The sequence below is a fragment of the Sus scrofa genome, chromosome 13 (assembly GCF_054392235.1).
Source record: "Sus scrofa isolate SSC_HxYL_T2T_F1_AM1 chromosome 13, Sscrofa_HxYL_maternal_Yorkshire_Landrace_v2.0, whole genome shotgun sequence".
Taxonomy (NCBI): domain Eukaryota; kingdom Metazoa; phylum Chordata; class Mammalia; order Artiodactyla; family Suidae; genus Sus; species Sus scrofa.
Window position 1 is genome coordinate 51,864,313 of NC_139395.1, and position 18,959 is coordinate 51,883,271.

The following is an 18,959-nucleotide window of genomic DNA, read 5'->3' on the forward strand; positions in this document are numbered from 1 at the left end:
CAGCTTTGAAACAAAGCTAGCAATTACAAAAACAAGCTTATTTTTATTTAATATTTAACAAAACCGATCAAAGTAGAGGGCTAGTTTATTAAAACTCTACCCTCTTAGAAAACATAGCACATGAATTGAGTATTTTTTCATTTGTCCTGACAAAATGGTATAAAGCAAAGTTCAACTTTCCTTGAATTTGTGTAACATTGTCATAAACTGTTTATCTTTCTCTTTCAAATTTATTCAAGGATTTTACAGATTTTCTGAAGATTTCGCCCACTCATTGATATTCAAATCATTGTCATTTAAAGCTCCGATTACATCCTCACTGTGGTTGATTTTCTCTTTTGGTTTAACTCAGCCCAGTCCTCCTTAGTCCATGGCTTTGAGTGTAGCTAACTTGATGGTTCAACTTTCCAGAACTCCAAGAAATTTCTGCATCCTTTGCAAAGTTTGCAGTTTCGTTTTGCAACCAATTCACGTTGTGTTTGCTTTGTGTTGTCTGATGTTTATATTGCACAATCAACATGAGACAGACCAGCAAAGATGTGGACCGGTTGGGACAGGAGCTGATGTTAAACAAAGAGGTCTGTGTAAGAAGAGACAATTTTTAAGTGATATTTTTGTACTATGCCTTTGCTTTCTTATGTAAACTCATAATTCTGGCACCTCTCATGGTACGCATTTCCTTTATTGGCATCTGGCTTTCCAAATCCAGACACAAAGATCCATTCTGGACTCTGGTTACCTTGAATCCTTTAATGTTATCTAGAGTTTGCTGAAATCCAAATTTGTTTCCATGGCCAATAAGGTCCAGCAGGGTCTCACTGGCAGAGCCATGATTCTACATCTTCATTCTCATCTCTTGCTTTTCCTCCTGCTCACTCTGCTCTAGCCACACTGGTATTCTTTAATCCTTGCCAAGCTTTTTCTGAACCTCTGTTCTTTCGTTCCTTCTATCTTGAATGTTCTTCCCACAGTTAACTCATTTTTTCTGGTTTCAGTTCACTATGAGCTTCTGGAAGAGACCTCCACTGACCACTCTACCTCACCCTTTAATCACCCTTTTGCACAACCACCTGTTTATCTTCTTAATAGCACTTAATAAGGGAGCTAAAGATCTGATCTGTCTACTTTTTGATTTCCATCTTCGTGTCCAGGATATAAGTTTCAGGAGAACAAGGACTGTATCAATTCCCTTTTTATTTTCTTTTTATTTATTTTAAAAAATTTTTTGCTTTGTATGGCCGCACCCATGGCATATGGAGGTTCCCAGGCGAGGGGTCTAACCAGAGCTGAAGCTGCCGACCTACGCCATAGCCACAGTAATGCAGGATCCCAGCCTCGTCTCCGTGACCTACACCACAGCTCATATCAATGCTGGATCCTTAACCCACTGAGTGAGGCCAGGGATCGAACCTGAAACCTTATGGCTCCTAGTCAGATTAATTTCTGCTGTGCCACAACAGGAACTCCTCAATTCCCTTTTAACATACAAAACCTGTCTTAGTCTTTGTTAGGTGGAAAGTTGTGATTTACAGTGTGCAAAGGGGTATATGGAGAGAGCTTGGGGTACTCCGTGTGCTCAGTTTGTCCACTTCAAAGAACGTAATCAAACCTCTTCCTTAAGGCCATTGGAAGAATCTTTGCTTCTTTCTAAGGTACAGAAGCCAACCGAGAGATTTTAGATTTGGGGGAGGCCTTCATGGGGAATTTTCCAGGATTAAGAATTAGATATAAAGGAAGTTACTAATTTATGTACATTCCCCCTACCTGAGGATTTTTGCCTTATTATCAAATTAATCACTTTGTTTTCCCATGGAAGAAGAGAGACGTGGGAAGCCAAATAAATGGTTCATTTGGTCATGATTTTCATCAGTCTCTCTCCCAGGGCTCTAAGGTTTACTTAAAGGGCAATTTTCCCTACATTTTAAAGGCTAACTGAAATTGGAAATATCATGGGAAAAATGCTTCCTTCCTAACTCATGAGCCATTACTGGATGATCCAGATCAGATTCTGGTTGGTGCCAAAGGAAGATAGTCCCCAAGTCATTGAAACAAAGGAATGGTAAAACTAAAGATCAGGAATCCATGTTTTCCATTGCTAAGACCTCAGAAACCTATAAAAGCAGTTGTTTTATGGGACCTCTTTGCAAAGTACTGCCCAAGTCCATTTTAAAGGCTTGAAATCCTTTGACATATGGCAATCATTATGTGTGCTCAGCTGTCTATCTTGCACAACACTTTTTTCTTCTCTCCCCTAAGGAAAGCATTTCTGAGGCCCTACATTTACCATATTTTACAAGAGGTACTTAGTGGCAAGCAAGGCTCAGAAGCAGTCTCAGGAACAGCCCTCACTAAGAGCTGCAGGAACACCAAAGCACTTTGTCTAAAGATGGAAGCCTTGAGGTGAAGCTGTTTCAGATTAGAAAGGGGCATACATTGCTAGATGGGCTTTACTTTAGAAAAATGTTTAATGACTCAGATGGCCTAGGCCTCAAAATGGAACATATTGTCATGCTTGGCCTTTTCTAAAAACAGAAGGATATGTGGGTGTCATTGAACTGTTGGGGTGTGTTGGAGTTTCCCAAAGAGCAGGTGATAGAAATGATAGAAAAACAAGTCAAGGCAGACTCTTTCAGGATGCTTCTTTGCTATATCCTTTAGGACCGGCACACTCAAAATAAGATGTTCCTGATCCCTTGAAAGGTGGAGACTTTTCCCATAGTCTTCCTCTTCCATCCTTACTGTGGGAACAATAGGTAGAATATTGTCCATATTGTATTCTTGGAAAAACCTCCCCGAAGCTGCTTTAATGTGGTTCTTTTTAGCAAAACCATCCAAAATGTCCCTAGGAAATAAAAATAGTTGAACCCAAGTGTGTGAGGCAGTGCAGTCCAGGTTCAGATCAACTATGGAAGTTATAATATGTTCTCAACATTCCTTCTTGATCTTGGCCCAAAACAGGATGAGCGAGACCTATAAGAAACATATGATGCCCTAGAAGTTTGCCATTTGTCAATAAAATCCATCCATCATGCCACAGTGCCTGGAAAGCAATTCACATAACATGTGCTTTCCCAAAATGTTAAGAACGTTTATCAAAAGAGCACATGACACACTTTCATTCCCTGCTAGGGAACACCCTTTTGTACCTTTCCTGCAGCTTTTCTAAAGGATATCAAACTGAAAAAGGTCAGGCAGAAGAAGGTGATTTCTCATCTTTTTCTCATCTCTAGCCAAAATGAGGCTTCCAAAAAATATAAGTTCAGCTCCAAAAACACTGAATTGTAACGTGTTGCTTTTTTGAAGCCTCTTGGAGAGGCAGAAAAGGGGACACTGTACTATGAAATATACAGCAAAACTATGCATCTTCTTTGGGCTTCCATCTTCTAAAGTCTTGTGCATACGTCATCTGCCCACACCCAGATTTTCTCTAAAAATCTATTCCTCCGCTAGCTCCTCCCAGCTTTCTATTTTGAGCAGCTACTTATCTTTACTTTTTAAGTTAATTTTTCTAGAAGTTAAGTTTTTAAAAAGTTAATTTAGCTCTCTTCGCTTCTTCCACTTTTCTCTATCCGTTATCCTCGCAAGCAGTGGAAAATCTTAGAATGCAAGGTGAAAGCAAGGTTGTGAATGCTCGCCCGAAAAGTATGCCCTATCACTCTTCACTTCTTAAACATACACGCACTCACACACACATACAGATTTAGTAGGTATGTGTTATTTGCAGCATTATTTGTGGTAGTGAAACTTTAGAAATGAACTAAATGCCTCTTGGTCATGAATTGTTTGAATAAATTACATGAGCTCTTTATGATCAAATGTTACACAGTTGTTAAAAATTATGTTTTCAAGTGATTTTCATGACCTGAGATAGGTATATGATATAATAGGTAGAAAAATAAAGCAAGATAAAAACTATAAGTAAAAATTATAACGTCAAGTGTAGATAACTATAAGCATCTTTACATAAGAAAAAAAGGATGAAATGATCCCAACATTTTAAGAGTAAGGTTATCTTTGGACAATGGGATTATGACCACTTTTTTGATATTAATTTTTTTGTACTTTCCTAGTTTTCTGATTTTTTCCATCATTTTTATTGCAGGCCTTCTATGTGCCAGCACCACTCTAGGCATTGGAGCTATAGGCATTAAGAAGCTGGACACAGACCATGCTCTTGGTATAAAAGCTGTTTTTTAATAGAGTCCTTGAGAGTAGCATCTCTATCTAGCCTAATGTTACATGTTACAAAATGTCTTTGTCCAACGTTTATTAACCTTTGTTCTAGTAAAACAATATCCTACTTTCTCCCTGGAAACCACCTTTTTCCCATTGTCAGCCTAGCAGCTTATGGGGAGTTGACTCAACTGTAAACTCCAGGAGCAAGACTTGATTGGTTTAAACTATCAACCTCTCCTGCTCACATATCCATGGAAAAAGAAAAATAATTTCACAATATGAAATGAATTAAGTTAGGTATAATTAGGTATAAAATCTTCAGTCATGGTATTTTCCAAATCCCTTACTGGTCTTCCTATTCCTCTCTTGCCTGCCTAGAGCCATAATACCAACAGAGATTGGGGTGATCTCTTTTTTTATGAATTGTATTACATTTATACTTGTACAATGATGAATTTTATTACTCAATGAATTTTATTACATTTATATTTGTACAGTGATCGTCACAACCAAATTTTATAGTGTTTCCATCCCAAACCCCTGGCACATCCCCCCACCTCCCCAACCTGCCTCATTTGGAGACCATAAGTTTTTCAAAGTCTATGAGTCAGTATCTGTTCTGCAAAAAAAATTCATTGTATACTTTTTTTAGATTCCACATGTAAGTGACAGCATATGATGCTAATGTTTCACTGTCTGACTGACTTCACTTAGGATGATAATTTCTAGGTCTATCCATGTTGCTAAAAATGCCATTTTTCTTTCCCTTTAATGGCTGAGTAATATTCCATTGTGTATATGTACCACATCTTCTTTATCCACTCTTCTGTAAATGGACATTTAGGTTGTTTCCACGTCTTGGCTATTGTATGCAGTGCTGCACTGAACATTGAAATACATGTATCTTTTTGAGACATGGCTTTCTCTGGATAGATGCCCATGAGTGGGATTGTTGGATCAAATGGTAGTTCTATGTTTAGTTTTCTGAGGAATCTCCATACTGCTTTCCACAGTGGTCGCACCAGTTTACATCCCTACCAACAGTGTAATAGGGTACCCTTTTCTCCACACCCTCTCCAGTATTTATTGTTTGTAGACTTTTTTGATGATGGCTATTCTGTCATAGTGGTTTTGATTTGCATTTCTCTAATAATGAGTGATGTTGAACATCTTTTCATGTGTTTTTTTGGCCATGTGTATGTCTTTTTGGAGAATTGTCTGTTTAGATCTTCTCCCCACTTTTTGATGGGGTTGTTTGGGTTTTTTTGGTATTGAGAGGTAGGGGGTATTTATAAGTTTTGGAGATTAATCCCTTGTCAGTCAATTCATTTGCAAATATTTTCTCCCATTTTGTGGGTTGTCCTTCTGTTTTGTTTAGGGTTTCCTTTGCTGTGCAGTAACTTTGAAGTTTGATTAAATACCATTTGTTTATTTTTATTGTCATTACTCTAGGAGGTAGATCTGAGAAGATACTGCTGTGGTTTATGTCAGATAGTGTTTGGCCTGTTTTTCTCTAAGAGTTTTATAGTGTCTTGTCTTATATTTAGGTCTTTAGTCCATTTTGAGTTTATTTTTGTGTATGGTGTTAGGAAGTGTTCTAATTTCATTCTTTTACATGTGGCCGTCCAGTTTTACCAGCACCACTTATTGAAGGGGCTGTCTTTTCTCCATTGTATATTCTTGGCTCCTTTGTCATAGATTAGTTGACTATAGGTGCATGGGTTTAATTCTGGGCTTTCTGTCTTGTTTCACTTATCTGTATTTCTGTCTTTGTGCCAGTACCATATGATTTTGATGACTGTAGCTTTGTAGTGTAGTCTGAAATCAGGGAGCCTGATTCCTGCAACTCCATTTTTCTTTCTCAGGAGGGTGATGATCTCTTTAGAACAGGAGATGAGTCCTGTACTACAACCTCTGAGATGTTATCCTATCCTGCTCAGAAGAAGATGCAAGCCCCTGACTGTAGACTGCAGGAGCAGATTGGGGCCCCTGCTCACCTTTCTAATATAACTCTTCCCACTGGGTCCTGATCGCTATGACCAGCCCAGAAACCTTCTTTCTCCTGTCCATCCTCCAAGCCTCTGTTTGTTCTGGGTTTTTCCAACAGAGTGGAATGGCTGAATTCTCACTGTTGGGTCTCAGATCTCTGTTCCCTGTCTTGGAGGCAACTTTGACTACAATGGCTGAGGGAGTTGCTACACCCCACCATTCTCTCTTATCAAATCACTTCACTGTACAGGCTTTCAAGTCCTCACCAACATGTGGAATTATCTGCATGTGGCACTGCTTATTCATTTCTACAGGAACCCAGTTTCTTTTGTTCAGCACTGTATGTACCCTAGGATGGGGAAGGGTGAGTTCTCATTGGGTATGAACTATGTGAGTAAATGAACAGCCCAGCAATATCTGAGAGCCATGCAGAGTGAGGGGTGTGAGGCATTGCACATCTGGTTTTGATTTCCTGGCTGTGTGTTCTTAGGTGAGTTACTTCACTTCTCTGGGCTTCAGACTCCTCACCTCAAAAGTGAGACTGAGTGTGCCCACTGGTTAAAGTTATTGTGATGATGATAAGCATGTGTTAGCATAGCTTGGCACCTAGTAGCAAGATCCTAAGTCTCCTTTCCTACATGGTACCTGGAATTGTGAGATTAGCACAGAACTTTTCAGGTTCCTGATGTCATGATCTTTGTAGTCCTTGTTCAGACACAGCCGGGTTTCTGAATATGGAGCCACCATAGGTTCTGTGGCTGGCCATCCTTTTCGTTCAAAGCCTGTTTTCATTTGAGAGTCACGAAAAGCCCTGTCAATGAAAGAAACACTTTCTTTAAGCCACACCACATGAAAAACAAAGCCCCCAAATGAGTTATATGAAAAAATGCATTCCTTGGCCCACATGGAGAAGAACATTTCAGGGCCAAAAGTGGTGCCTCTGTTTGAGGATTAAGGGTCTTATTGATCTAGTCTAAGCAGAGATCATAGCCCAATAGAACAGAACAGAGAAGGGGAAGGAAGCCCCAGAGTTGGCCCGTCACTTCTGGATGAAAGGCTACCATGTGGCCTGTGGTGAGAGGCCTGGTTAGCTAGATAGCAAAGCTGCAGACAAGGAGGGTGACCTCACTGGAAAAGAGAATGGCAACCTGCCCTTGGATTTGGGAATATGTGCACCAGACAGATGATCCTGAGGCAGCTAAGCTCACTTGTGGCTGATATAAGCCCAATCAGTTCTCCATTTTTCATGCTGATAGAGGCAGAGTCAGCCCAGTGAGGGGAGGCAGAGGAGGGTGGCTGTTGGCCAAGTCCCCTTCAGACGATCCCATTAGCAAGCAAAATCTCTCTGTAGAAAATTCCCTGTCCCAGAGGAGCAGTTAGCCTTTGTGGGTTTAACCAATAGTTATTGCATCAAGACTCTGGGCCATCCAACAAGATACCTTGTCCTAGGAGTTTGTTGCTTTTCAAAGTGACTGATGACCTCGAGCATTAGGGTGGGACTTAGGTTTGTAATATACTCAGAGACACTTCTTGAGTGCTTCTAGCCTCATATCTGAGCATCCCTGTGACTCATTCATGGCTACTCTCCAGTCTCTGAGACTTGAGGCTACCTGACTGCATGAGCAGCTGGCTAAACAACTAGACTTGGCACTATTGTCCTGATACATAGCTTTTTCAGTTCACAAAATGTTTCCACATTCATGATGTCATTTGTCCCCACTCCTAGAGGTAGGCTGGGTGAGAATTCACATCTTCCTCCCCTCAGAAATTAGGAAATTGGGGCTCAGAGAGGCTAAGCAACTTGTGCTAGACTAGGTAATGGGAGTGCTGGGATTTAAACCCAGGCCTGTGGAGTTCCCATCATGGCTCAGTGGAAACGAATCTGACTAGTATCCACGAGGATGCAGGTTTGATCCCTGGCCTTGCTCAGTGGGTTAAAGATCAGGAGTTGCTGTGAGCTGTGCTGTAGGTCACAGATGTGGCTTGGATCTGGCATTGCTGTGGCTGTGGTGTGGGCCAGTGGCTACAGCTACAACTCAACCCCTAGCCTGGGAACTTTCATATGCCACAGGCAAGGCCTAAAAAGAAAAAAAAAAGAAAAAAAGAAGAAGCAAATGGCAAATGTCAAGTCCCTGGAACAAGCCAGTTTGGAGTTGAGGGCCATCATTTGCCCTATAGTCTTGGGTCACCAAAAGCAGTCTCATCATGACCACTGCCTAGAAACTTAAAAGAAGGGAGATGAGCTCTTCTAGAAGAATGGAAGTCCAATGGGACACATCAGCTGGGTGTGCTCTTCCCCCTATATCCCTTTGTTGCTGGAATTACCCACCCTTTAGTATGTTGGCAAGACCCCCCAGGCAGTACATTCAACACTTTCATTATCATATGGGAAAGATGCATGTTTGTTTAAAAATTCAGGTTCTTTAACTTCTATGAGTCTTACAACTTCCTAAAGACCTCCAGGCCCTTTGTTGAGCTGAAGAACCAAATTAGGCTTAATATGATCTAATGTAAAGGTCTGAATTATGCCTTGAGTATACTTTCTGGGAGATGAAAGGACCAATATGCTTATAAAGTTCTATTACTCTTTAAAAAAAGACTTTTAAAATGTTGGAAGTTCCTCCTGGCTAGGGAAAGGATTAGATGCCCTGCTTTCAGTTCATTACTCCTAATATAAACACACGGTATCCCCAGTGCTCAGCATCTCTTGACTGTCTTTATACAAACTAAACAGATGGAAGGCCTTGGGCCTTTGTCTCTGAAGTCAGTTTAATGACTAGGGCAAAGTGAGAGATGTTTTGCCTGATTAAAGGCTCCGCTCTTCAAAGCCATACCTTCTTCCATTTGGGAAATGACAATGTTTATGGTGCCTGTGCCCAGTTGGTGAATGGATGGAGTAGGTAGTAAACAAATCTCTCTTTGTGCCGAAAAAATACCAGTCCTGGTAAAAAAAAAAAAAAAAAAGAAGAGGCCCATGTGGTCCATATGCTGGCACATGTTGCAAACCCAAAGTCATATAAATCTTTTCAGGATGCTCTCTATCAGATACGGACATCAGATGTGTTGGTGAGGATATGCGTAAAGGTGTGTGCTTGCAGGTTTAAAATATTTCTAATCTTGAAAGGTGATATGTTTATTATAGAAATTCAGAAAATACGGAAGAGAAAAAAAGTCACCCCCATGATCCTGCAATCCAGAGAGCAACACTACTGTCATCTTGTTACCCATGTTTCCATTATTCTCCAAATATTTAATACAAATTTTTTTTAATTTTTTTTTTAATTTGAGATCCTACAGATTTGAGGGCTTTCTTTTTTTTCATTCATTAATATATTGTGAACACCTTTCTAAATCAGTGAATATAGATTTCTTTCATCACCTTTGATAAATGTATCTATCATGTGTCATTTATCATGGCTTAATTAACCAATCTGCAGCTAGTGGACTTTTAGGTTATTTTCACTTGGTGGGGGTATATTATAAAGGACTAAGGTAATGAAAGCAAAATCCCCATGTGACAATCTTTCTGATTTTTTTCTCAGAATAAATTCCTACAGGAGTGTAGGATCGAAGGGAATGCACATTTTTGATCTTGTCGTTTACTGTTAAATCACTCTTCACAGCCTGTACCAGGAACGTATTTGTGGGTTCATTCCTTTGTATCCATGCAGATATCATTTTAGTATATTTTTCTCAATTTTAGAGGCCAAAAATGAAGACAGATTGTCTTTCTGTTGGCTCAACGGTGTCCACAGGGAGATGAATGTGTTTTGACTGTGTATGTTGGCCATCAATAGCCCCCCTTTATTGTAAATTTTGTTTTTAAGATTTTTGTTCATTTTCTATTTGTTAAAGAACTTAATTGCTTTTAAAGTTATAGTCTTTACCTTTCACATGTTTGTCATTGTTTCGAGCTCCTGTCGTGGCTCAGCGGTAAACAAACCCAACTTGTATCCATGAGGACGCAGGTTTGGTCACTGGCCTTGATCAGTGGATTAAGGATTCGGCATTGCAGTGAGCTGTGGTGTAGGTCACAGACACGGCTTGGATCTGGCATTGATGTGGCTGTGGCATAGGCTGGCAGCTACTGCTACGATTTGACTCCTAGCCTGGGAACCTCCATATGCCACAGGTGCAGCTCCAAAAAAATACCAAAAAAAAAAAAAAAATGTTTGTCATTGTCATTTACTTGTGCTTACAGTTTTTGTTTTTGTTTTGTTTTTCTGAGTTCAGAGACATATCTCTTTATGACTGACATTTCTTTGTGGTTTCTGTATTTGTCCTTATTCTGAGGAAAGCCTCCTCTCTACTAAAGTCAGAGGGTCATCTTTATTTCTTCCTACTTTTAAAAATAGTTTCTTTTTATAGTTTAGTTCACCTGGGTCTTTTTTTTCCCCACCATTACTATTTTTAAAGTGCAAAAATGGTTATATAGTTTGAAGCTACATAGAATTATTGGTCCAAAAGACAGAGTCCAACTTTTTTTTTCCTCTGGCAGCAGAAAGAGGAAATAGCATGACCCATAATGGGAAAGATATCAGCCTGAATATGCCTTTCCCTACTATGCAAAGATTTTGTGCTCTTCATAAATTAACTTTTATCAACTTTTAAGAATTACTTTAACATTGGTGACTGACACGTTTCAATCTATCAGCAAGAAAAGTGCCCAGTGTGAAAATGAGCCAAGAATTTATTGTTCCAATCTTCTTCATCCCTCAAACAACTCGGGCTATCGCCTTGAGACACCAAGACTTCAGAAGAGGAACAGGTCAGGGAGAAAGCCATGCGTTTATAGAAAAGGCTGATTTCATCAGACATATCATGAGGCAAGGGACAGCCTGAGAGAATAGGACTTGAGCAGAACTTAGACAATGGGGTGCATTTAATTAGGTAGGACAAAGGGAGAAGGAAAGCAAGGCAGGGAACCAGAGTGAGCCAAGATGCGGGGAAGAGAAGGGGGCCTGGCCACACAGGCAATTTTCCTTATTCAGTCCATTGCTGGGCAGGCGCTTTACATTTCACCAAGTGCTTAGATACACGTCACTACTTCTCATCTCTGAACCTCAGTTTTCCTACCTCTACAATGGGAGAGCAATACAAAGAGTTTCCTTTAAAAATTTCAACTAGCACTACTTAGTTGAAAAGGGGCTTAAATAATCAAAAAGTCCAGGTACAGCCTTCAGCTGTTGCTTAATCCAGGAATTTAAATGTTGTCAACCGGACCTGGTGCCATCCATTTTCATCTTCACTGGTTTCACAACCAGGGTCCATATGATCACAAGAGAGCAGACAGAAGTCCCCCACCTATATCCTTTTGGGTCCAAGTCCAGTATTCATCCTGCTTATATGTGGTCACAAGCCTGTCCATGAAACAGTCACTTTGGAGAGTGGTAAGGCTGATGGAATTATCTGATTGGCCAGGCCTGCACCATATATTCTATCTCTGGGGCCATGAATGGAGGCTAGCCTGAAACCCATAGCTTGAGTGTCAAGGAATAGTATTTTTCTCAATGAAACATGGGGTACTGTCCCCTGGAGAAGAGGGAATTAATGCTGGTCAGGCTAAAAGACGATCCTTTAGACCAAGAACCTCAATGTTTTATGATGCTGTGAATTAATCCTCAGAAGTTGATGGATTAGGTATCATCCATCCCCATGTTACAGTTGACAACATAGAGGTTCAAAAACAAAAGTAATTCTCATCAAGGTCTCCCAGCTGGTAAAAGGCATGCCAACAACTCAGGCTTGGTCTTTTGACTCCAAAGCTAAACCTCAAAGAAAGAATATTTTAGTCAGGGCATCATTAGGATCAAGCCTGGCCAGGTAGCTGCTCTGTCAACTTTTGACTGGCCTACTGGCCACAGTGTGGCCATACTTGCCCTGTCCCCCACTGACTTTATCCTGCAGACAGACAGACTGAGCAGTCAGCTCTGTGCCTGCCATGGGTTGGTAGGGATTAATGACCCTGAGAAGCTGGCCTGACAGGTGTGAAAGGGAAATTTCTGAATGTAAACTGCCTCTGCCACATGCAATCATTCGTGAGTCAAAAAGAAGAAAGAGATGACAAATTGGCCATTTTCTGGCCCCCTATGACACAAAGGTAATAAATCTGGTTTATCTCTTAGTTGGTATTGCCTACTAAAGACAAAATGAAGTGTTTAAAGGACTTGTGTAATGGTTGTTAGTCCAGCAGCAGTTCAACTGTCTTATCTCTCATAAAGATCCAATTCTGATTCACAAAGGAGACTGATATGAAAATGCCTGCTCTGAACAGTAAGGCCTTCTTCATGCTGTCATGGCAGCAGGAGGCAGTGGCCACAAGCACTGATTTTACAACCCAACAGATTGCAGAGCTATCACTGGCCAGCTGTATAATCTCCCTGGGCCTCAGTTTTGTCATCTGAAAAATGGGAATATGTGGTGGTACCTTTCTTACATGATGCCATATATCCATTTTTATTTGGTACTCATTTGATATTGATTAAGCATTTAGCACATCATGTATTGATTCAGAAGAGGATGCAGTATGGGCTACAGAGTCTAGTTGATGTCCTCTTAAGCCTTATTAAAAATGCTATTAATGCATAAAGGTGGTGCTGAAGATGCATATTAATCAATGAAACCCCATATAAATGTAAAATTTATAGTAGCAGTAAGTGTTACAAAGGAGAGATAGGTGATAATATGAGAGTGGATAATGGGCAAATGTGACCTAGTCCTAATATGAGTGGGAATTAGCCGGATAAGATTAATTTCCACTTGCGTTATGAATCGAGAAAATGTCTAAAAGTAAATGGATTGTACATTTTCTACATCCTTGCTCTTTGCAGTATCCTGGTCAATGCAAAGGGGCAAGATAAGTAACTAAAATATATAATGAGTGAAAGAAAAAGTGCTATTATTACTTCCTGATAAAATATGTATACATGTATAAAATCCAATAGAACCTAAAAACTATTAAAACAAATTTATCAAGAATGCAAGGATAATATGAATAAAATACATTGATAATATGCAAGATAATATGAAAGAAACACATGGTTTTCTCTCTAAAATTATTAAAATACTTAAAAAATTAAAACCTTTTAAAAAGTAATTTTAAAAATTATTAAAAAATCATTTAAAACTTTACAAAAACTGTAATGTTACATTTATAGTAGCATTAAGAAATATGCAATACCCATGAGAAAAAAATCAAACAATGGGTAAGATATCCACATAGAAAATCTTAACTTATTGTTGAAGTTAGAGGAGACCTAAATAACTTATGGAACACACACATTTTATAGATCAGAAGGCTCATTTATTTACAGAGGTCAGTACTAATGGTCTACATAATTAGTGCAACCATGATCTAAATGCATTGCCATTGTTCTGAGCTGAGTGTTCTATTTTTTAAATCTACCACCATCTATTTAGCCATCTTAATGCTGATAGACAGTTGGTTTCTTTTCAGATAGATTTGCCTCCATTCTCCTTCATAAGCCTGAATAAACATATGTTCAAGTGCTTCTGTGCAGATAGGTAGGTATGAGACATCATTCTGGCTCAGAATGTTCTGCCTCCATAACCCTGACTTTTGTTCATCGGGAGATGGTTCCTCACCCTGTTTGAAGAAAGCATTGCCATGTCCCATATATAAATCAAAGCATACACCTTGAATTTTGAGGAGATGTCTTTCTGAGAATGGGTAATTGCTACTCCATCCTGTGGGACAGAAACATGTACAGACTATACAGCATAACATAACAATAACATACAACATTACAACAATCTACAACAAAACCATCCTATTTGTCTGCATATGAATAAAGCTCCAAATTAGCCCACACTAGACGCTGAGCTATTCCAGTGGCTTCCAAGTCTTTGCACCACTAGCCCCTGCAAAGATTGTCACATGGCATATGCTTGATGAATATTTGTTGAATTAAAGATCCCCAGAGTTTTTCCCCAGTATTGGATGCAGCGGTCTCTTGATACACTGCAGAATTTTCTTCAATTCTAACTTGTGTTTTTGAGCTTCTTTGGATAAAGGATCTTATTAAGAGTCTGAAGAAAACCATGGACTGTCTCCCCAGAGAATGAACACATTTATACAAGTGCATATTCTCATCATGTTCTCTAAACACGGCCCCAGGGAATCCTTGGACCAGGGCGAAGGACTTCTGTTATAGTCCTAGGATAACATTACTTCTTCTGATTGGCACTATCTGGAGGGAAGTTTTGAGAGCATGTCTAGGGCTGATGGATTTTCAGAAGGAAGAGTCCCATGTGTCCTGGAGAGGGCTGTGGCAACCCAGTGCCAGGTGGTTGCCATCCTTTTCTAGACTTACACGTTCTTTTCTAAACACACTGTGTATCCTCCATCTCTGTACCTTCTGTCCAGGTGCTGACTACCCAGAATGCCATGGGCTTTCATGGGAGACAGTAGAGATCTCAGAGTAGGAGATAAGAAAGCAGGCTGCAGAGCCCAGGGCTGGCTTACCATTTAATTTATTCCTGCTCATGCCTTGACCCATCATTGGGGCAGAACTTCTTTCAACAGGGTTGGGGTAGAGGCAGCGATTTGTGAGAGTAACACAAAAGGGTTTAATTAAGTTCTCCTGAGACACAGGGTCTCTGAGAGCTGATGAAGGGGAAGGGACCTCACCAGGCTGTTTTCTTTCCTGGGTGCTTACAGCCTTCATAATATTGTTTAAAGTTAAAACAAAATACAGAAGCTTAGTTAATTTATGTCCACTTCCTACATTCTGTTTAATACATTAACTGGTTCCTTAACTTATTGGGTGATTTTGAAGACTGGTCAGAATTTATGTCCGGATGACATTTCAGCTTTTTATTACCAGTTTTACTTTGAAAAAAAGAAGAAAAATCACAATATTAAACTTATCACAGATTAAAACTTTTATTAGTGGAAAAGAAAGTGATTAAAGAAAGTGGAAAGTGGTTAAAGAAAGCCACACGAACATCTTCTTGTCTTCTCAGCACTCATGGATGGGTGTCCATTTCAAACATTAATTGTTTATGAGCAGTTGGATCAAAGCTGCTCTAAATAAGCCTTGAAATCATTACATTGTATGAAACATGTAGTCCTGAGAAACAGTCGTGCCTAAGATCTCTGCCCAACGCAATGGACAAAATTTTGTGAGCAGATGGCTTGGAGTCGGCCACCTTAACATCTTTAGCTGAGAAGGGTGAATAGGCATCAAGACTAAGGAGAGTGTAAGGAGCCATTTCTGTGTGTTTCAGGAAGGAAGGAAAGAGGGAGAGGAGTTCGGGAATATACGAGAACAATATGACTGCCTTAATCATATAGGTTAATCCATGGAAATCCAGGATCAGTTGTAATGCCTTGTGAATCGCTGTTGTTTCAATAACAATTAAATACAACAGTAGTAACTCTGTGATATTAAGAACTTCGCTGTACTTCTTCATTACTTTCACTTTCTCCCAGGAAAAACAGACACAATAATGGTATACATACTTCATAGAACTGCTATGAGAAACAAAACCATGAATGTAACACATATAAGAAGGGCAAGTCACAAGCTCTCCCTTAAAGAAAAAGCTTTTCGTTTTTATTATTGAAAATAAAAGAATTGGTCTAAAAGTTAATAAGACTTAAAGCCTAAGCATAGATAACACATAGCCTAATTCAGATCCAAATTAGATCAGCAATGTACCAGACACTACTGAAGGTGTCTCATTCATTCATTCTTAAAACATGCTCTTTCTATATCAGGTAGCAAGTAAAAGTTCTTATGAAACAGAGTGTTCAGTTTAGAGTCAAGCCCAGAGCAGACGGCTACATGTGTGTCACATCACTGGGGAAGAGCGAGTGTACCCTCACTGAGCAGTAATGATTGATCTGTCCCGTGGAAATAAGTAGATTGGGTCCAATGATGCTACACAATGCAGAGGCTCGGTTGATTAATGATCTACCAAAGACCATGAAGGGACCAATGATTAATCTTTATTGTTTTCATTGACGATAAGACCATTGCCAATTCAGTTGGAAAAGATTACTGCAAAGGGGTGTGAAACTTTGAAACAGAGACAAATGCTACATGCCCAGAAGCTAGTTTCCTTCGGCAAAAGGAAGATATTCATCATAGGATTACCATCACCCAAAGAGAAAGACTCCAAAATGAAGGTATAGAGAAAACTAACTTTCTCACCAGTGGATAAAGCCAGGCCTAAAGGGACAATGAAGGCAACACTGTTCTCTGAAAAGAGAGGCCCCAGAATTAATGAGAGACTCAGCAAGGGCCAGTGGGTCAAAAAATGACACAGGGGACCATGGCCGTTAAATGCTATTAACAATTCCTGAAGAAACAGCCCTGGAATTATTAAGAAACAAGGCACGAGGAAACCTGAAATAGAGAGTACTATTCAGGTCCAGGCATGAGGACATCACAAAAACTTGGGGGATGTTAAAAAATAACCTTATTAATCCACTAAGGACAAGAGTCAATCTAGATTTCAAATCTGGAAAATAAATATTACATGAGACCTAATGGTTGAAACAGCCAGCTAGGAAACAAAACCATTTAGGGATGTTCACGTCTTCTCAGCTGGAGAAGACCAAAGCCTTCCCACCACTTATTCAAGATGTGACTAGAAAATAAAGACCATCTAGTGTAAGGTCAGTGATGTACTGGGGTCTTGGTACCAGCTTGGAAGAACGGTAATGCAAATCAGTAAACACATCTGAAATCCTTGAAGGACAAGTGCCTACATTACCTTCCTAATTGAACCATGGATTCTTAGGAAAAACAATTCTTACTCTTACTGGATTGTTCAGATAGACTCAGAACTGCACTTACCTGGGGATGAAGGCAAATATTTCTTTAAAGCTATGGGGTTATACACTGTTTTCTTTCATGGAAGATATAGGCAAGTTAGGTCCTCATTAACAAGCAGTAACTTAAGCCAAAAAATATCTGCATAATAGAAAGCATTTATATATTTTTCTCTATTCACTCTCCCTGATTTTTAATTTGGCTTTGGGGCTTGAAAGATTGCCACCCAAGTTGAAGATCTTGGAAGCAACAACAATTGCCAAATTAGACGTGTTCATAGGTGAAGTGCACCTATTTTTATGTTTGCAATTTCATTTGAAAATCTGAGTATTTAAAAATCATACCCGATATTTCCTCACGAATTCATATTGTTGCTGTCTGAAGTGAATTGTAGAGAACAAACATCAAAGCAACAAAAAGTCTTGTTTGTTAAACTTGGCTGCATTACATTTAATCTCGCTATATACGAGGGGCTGAAGATAAAGAACTCAGAGTCCAAATCTCTGGAGTGGCTTCGCCAGTGGGATGGTTGGATGGATAAGGGGACTGGAATGGATGGTCCTTCACAGCTCATGTGCGTCAACACTGGCCAACTCCTTTCTCAGCTAGTATGCATCAGAGTTGTCTGGTGATATTCCTGACATTTTTTTTATTAACTTCCAAGACACTCTCTTGGAAACATAGGGAAAGAAATTGCAGGGCATTTGATTCCCTTAAAGAAATAAGTTTGTTTTTATCCTTGTGAAAAAGTTTTTGAATATCCTCTGTGTATGCAAACATATTTTGAGTTACTATTGACAAAATTAGGTACTTTTACTTTCTTTGCTTTTTCATTGCTATACTGCAGATATTCCTCTATAGACGAGAAAGCTGTGTATTGAAATCACAACAGGAATGGCACAGCTAGTGTTGTGAGAGGTGTGGTGGAAGAGAGGTCAAGGGCTGGGTCATTCAGAGTCCCAAGGACACATGAGAAGCCATCAAGGCTTGATCCAACTAATGTTTTAAAAAGATGGCTTGGAGGTCAAGACACAGAAGAAGCTTCTAACCCTGGGGAGATTTTAAAATGTAGTGATGCCTGGGTCCTACCCTAGACCAATTTAAAGCAGGATCTCTGTGAAGGGGTGAGGGTTTGGGAGTGCGTTAGAGGTGATTCTCTCCTGTGTAGCCTGGAACTGGGATCCATTGAGAAAAATGGATCTCTCACAGCATGGTGCCTGGATAGGCTTTTTTTACCCTGCTGGTGGGGAACATTTAATACAAAGGAAAACAATTAACTGAAACCTCTTGCACCAGTGCAGGTGTTAGGTTTATTCTCAGTAACTCAAACACAAAAGCATTCTAATCAATAGGCTAAAATGCTCTACCACCTAACTTTGATAGAAATCAAAGAGAGTAGAGGGAAGCCTAAGGACTAGAAGGAGCCTGTGATATTAATTATGTATCAGCCAAAAATAACACCATCCAGCATACCATACCTCCCTGTGTACTTTTAGTTGGAAATACGTCATTTGCCCTGCACACACCAAACTATTCCCGCTAAGGCCCTATTAAGGAACTATTTGGGGCCATGTGGAATCAGTTAAGTTCCACAATGCTGTGAACTACTGTGTTGTGAAGCTGCCTGAGCTGTTCTCCAACTAATGAACCATATCATTAATTACAGTCACCTCAAATAAAAACGCCTGAAAGGCAAGCATGATATACACAATAAATAAAAAGGTCGTGATTTGCAAAGGGGCCAGCTCATTCTGAAGCAATTGTCTCTTGTTTTCCTGGGCTGTAATTGGAGACATTAATTTGATTTATCACACTGGGCTGGGAAAGATCTTGCAGTTCCAGGAGATTAGAGAGCTGTGAAATCTGTGACCCCCCAAAGTGCTTTCACCAAGTGCAGACAACGCGTTTCAGATCAGGTTTATTATTGAAGTGACTCTTTCCAAAGAGAAAGATAAATTGCAGAGAATAATGCTCTCAAAAACCCCTTCCATT

At 39.7% G+C, this 18,959-nt stretch overlaps 1 protein-coding gene across 21 annotated transcripts in view; it reads left to right on the plus strand.

The window, feature by feature from the left end:
• CACNA2D3 (calcium voltage-gated channel auxiliary subunit alpha2delta 3) overlaps window positions 1-18,959 on the plus strand; it is a 924,345-nt gene that overhangs the window by 809,318 nt on the left and 96,068 nt on the right. Inside the window, exon 39 of one of the 21 annotated variants that reach the window (XR_014823286.1) lies at window positions 4,103-4,177. The exons of the other annotated variants lie outside the window; for them this stretch is intronic. The gene's annotated coding sequence lies outside the window, so the exon portion shown is untranslated. The remainder of the gene's footprint in view (window positions 1-4,102; window positions 4,178-18,959) is intronic. 21 annotated transcript variants of the gene reach the window in all.